This window comes from Echinops telfairi, unplaced genomic scaffold (genome assembly GCF_000313985.2).
Source record: "Echinops telfairi isolate 266 unplaced genomic scaffold, ASM31398v2 ScPeMD7_7468;HRSCAF=8506_1, whole genome shotgun sequence".
NCBI lineage: Eukaryota > Metazoa > Chordata > Mammalia > Afrosoricida > Tenrecidae > Echinops > Echinops telfairi.
The window spans coordinates 5,494,328-5,498,089 of NW_022111370.1; the positions used below are offsets into that span (position 1 = coordinate 5,494,328).

General features: G+C 43.0%; 1 protein-coding gene and 1 non-coding gene across 2 annotated transcripts in view; both read left to right on the forward strand.

Moving 5' to 3' along the window:
- FAM184B (family with sequence similarity 184 member B) overlaps window positions 1-3,762 on the forward strand; it is a 136,005-nt gene that overhangs the window by 66,379 nt on the left and 65,864 nt on the right. The window lies entirely within an intron of this gene.
- Window positions 1,749-1,855, forward strand: LOC115873476. The gene has a single exon (XR_004048457.1). It is a non-coding gene; the product is annotated as a U6 spliceosomal RNA (small nuclear RNA).

Below are 3,762 nucleotides of genomic sequence, written 5' to 3' on the forward strand. Positions count from 1 at the left end.
CTCTGTTTCCAACCTCTCACAGGGAACACAACAGTGAACAAGGGAACAGGCATTTTTCTTAACATTAGGGCTGACTGTGAGGGCTACGATTAACAATAGGCCATCTATGTTGATCCATGCTTATTGGATCTTAGCCAAAGACAACATATCCCAGCCTCTCTTGCGGCTGAGTGTGGCCATGGAATTACATTCAGGCCAATGGGAGGTGTTTGGTGGTGATTGTAGGCATACTGGAATGATACTCTGGGTTTGATTCCAGATCATCCCACTAATTCTAATAGCCCAATAAAGTGAGTCACATAATGTGTTTATGTTTCCCAGTATATATAAAATTATATTTGGAAGTATACTTATGAGTCAGAATTGACTGGATGAATATTGTTGTTAGGTTCCATTGAGTCATTTCCAACCCAGAGTGACCCGAAGCACAACAGAAGGAAACACTGCTCAGTCTTGCGCCACCCTCTTATTGTTTCTGTGCCTGAGCCCATTGCTGTGGGCACTGTGTCCGTCCCTCTCCTTGAGGGCCTGCCTCTTGTTCACTGCCCCTCTGCTTGACCAAACATGATGTCTTTCTCCAGGGTCTCTGCTGACAATATGTTCAAAGAATGTAAGACAAAGTCTTCCCACCCTAGCCTCCAAGGAGCATTTTCTGCCCCATCAGATTTGTTTGTCCTTTTGGCAGTCCAGGGTACTTTCAATATTTTTTGGCACACAATTCAAATGCATTGATTCTTCTTCAGTATTCCTTATTCAGTGTCTAACTTTCATAGGTAGGTCAGGCACACCTTAGTCCACACAGTAACATCCTTGCTTTTCAACACTCTGAAGAGGTTTTATGCAGCAGACTTGTCCAATGCAACATCTCCTTTGATCTTCTGACTGCTGCTTCCATGAGCATTGATTGTGGATCCAAGCAAGACAAAATCCTTGACAACTTCACCCTTTTCTCCATTTAGTATGGTTTACCTGCTGGTCCAGTTGTAGGATACTGGTCTTCTTTACACTGAGTTGTAACCTATACTGAAGACTGCAGGTCTTGATTTTCATTAGCAAATATTTCAAGTCCTCCTCACTTTGAGCAAGAAAGGTTGAGTCATCAGCATATTGAAGGTTGTTAATCTGCCTTCCTCCGATTCTGATGCCAAGTTCTTCATATAATTCAGCTTCTCTATTTGCTTAGCATACAGGTTGAATAAGTATGGGAGAGGATACAACCCTGACTGTATGTCCTTTAACGTAAAAACCTTTACTGATTTTAAACCACGCACTATTCCCCTTTTCTGTTCTATACACACAGCTGCCTCTTGATCCATGTAAAAGTTCCTCGTGAGCACAATTACGTCTTCTGTAATTCCCATTCTCCTCAAGGCTGTCCATAGTTTCTTATGATCTACACAATGTGTAGTGTTCAGTGCATCAAATTTGTTCCTGAACTGTTCTTGAAATTTATGTGGGATAGACTCACGGTCATATTTTTGCTCTGTGGACTGGTTTTAACTTTCTTCAGCTGCTGCTGATGAGCTTCTCCATTGTCTCTTTCCACAGCTGTAGTCAATTTGATTTCTGTATCTTCCATCTGGAGAAGTCCATGTGCGTAGTCACAAATGGATGGCAGTGGGATCATTTGTTGGGGGTAGGGTGGTGGTGGTGGTGGCAGTGTGAGGGCTAGGAGTCTGTGAAATACACAATAAAACCAAATTGAATCACAATTAATCATAGCCCTAACCTAAGAAAAATTGGTTCCTGTGCTCGCTTCGGCAGCACATATACTAAAATTGGAGTGATACAGAGAAGATTAGCATGGCCTCTGTGCAAGGATGACAGGCAAATTTGTGAAGCATTCTATTTTTTTTAAATTGGTTCTTAAAACATAGCCCTACTCAATACTCACCTTCATGAAGAGATCACTGAAGATATGGGTGCTATAGCAAAGTGTGATGAAGAAATCAAATAGTGTCCAGCTCAGAAAGAATAGTGTGGGGTCTTGGAGGCTTATCTTCAAACAGGCAGCCACCTTAGTGAGGCACCATCTAATTCGACATAGAAAAAGCACTCTTGCCTGTGTGATCCAAGGATTTAAATAATAAAATCCATATCCAAAGGCAGGAACCGTATCAGAGCTTAAATTGTGAACCCCTGGTTTGTAGAAGGCTATAGATGACAGTGGAAACCCAAAATCCATTTGCATGGTGCCCGCACGAATTAAATCTTGGATGAATCCCCTCTGATCATAGCCCAGGAATGTGAGCAGCCTTCACCTTGTCAAGCCCTCAACTGATAGCCATTGTGCTACCAGGACTCCTTCGTAGCTGCAAAGTGAAGGGTAAAATGAACCTGTAAAACACAGGGTTAGGGCTCACTGTTAGGTAAGACCCCAAACATCCTGGGCTCCTTCTCAGAGCAGCTCTCCTAATTTCTTTGAACGCACAGTCATTAAGCAAGAACTGCTGGTGTCGGAACAGAACAGTCACAATTTGTTTTCCTCTCAGCCACATAACCTGAAGCACATTCTCATCCCTTCAGTGCCTTGCTATGCCTTCTGCCACCGGGCCATAATGAGAGCCCCTGCTGTGGTTGTTGTGTGGATCAAATGAGAACTGTGTACAAAGCAAGTATCTCAGCGTGCTCTCTTGCAAACCCCCAAAGAATGCCAGCTGCTTCCTTACCACACTTTCACCAGGAACCAAAGGGTGGAAATAACGAAAATGTCCATCCACAGATGAAAGGATCGATCAAATGTGCTCTCTACATACAATACAATACAATACAATACAGCTATGAGAATACAATGAGGAGGGAAGTCCTGGGACATGCCACAACTTGAATGAAACTTGAAGAGATTAGCTTATGTTGTTCTTGTTGTTAGGTACCCTCAAATTGGTTCCGACCCATATCGACCCTGTGCACAATAGAAGGAAACACTTCCCAGTCCTGTGCCATCCTCCCAACTGTTCCTGGGCTTGGGTCAGTCGTTGCAGTCCTGGTGCCCAACTCATAATGAGCTTATATAGGGTTTCAGTGGTTCTATAAATCTTTGTAGGAAAAGGCAGCCTCATTTTTCTCTTGAGGAGCGACTGGGGAGTTTGAATTGCCAACCTTGTGGCTAGCAGCGCAAAGCTTAATTCCACAGTGTTACCAGGGCTGCTTTGAAAACATTATGCTGAGCAAAATGAGCCAATCACGAAAAGACAAATTCAGTAGGCTCTCCCTTGCATGAATTAAATGAATATCCAGAAGCAGAAGATGAAGAATAATTATGCAGAGTGGGATAAAGGGAGGGAAAGGAGTTTTTGTTTGTTGGGCGGAGGGGGCGGGGCACTTCTCCCACTCCTTGGGAGAAAAGCAAAGCTTTCTACCCCCGAGAAGAGTGCAGCCTCACAAACTCACAGGGACAGTTCTACCCTGTCTTATAGGGTCCTGTGAATTGGATTGGAGTCAATGGCAGTGAGTTTGGGGTTTTGAGATTGTTAACAGTGGTGAACTATTTTGGGAAAAGGATCGGTGATAATGATGTAGCAGCATGAAAATATAACTGACATCACAGAATTGTGGACAGGGGTGTTGCGGTATTGGTGATCATTTTGGTATGCAGATTTTTTTACTACAATTAAAAAACAAGGTGCTGGTTGCTATTCTAATTATGGGCAATATGATCAGTGTCCTCTCCTCTATCACTACCATCATCATCCATTGATGGATGCCTTTTAAGATCAAGTATCAGACATCAAAGAACAAAAATCATATCATTGTGAATGAGGG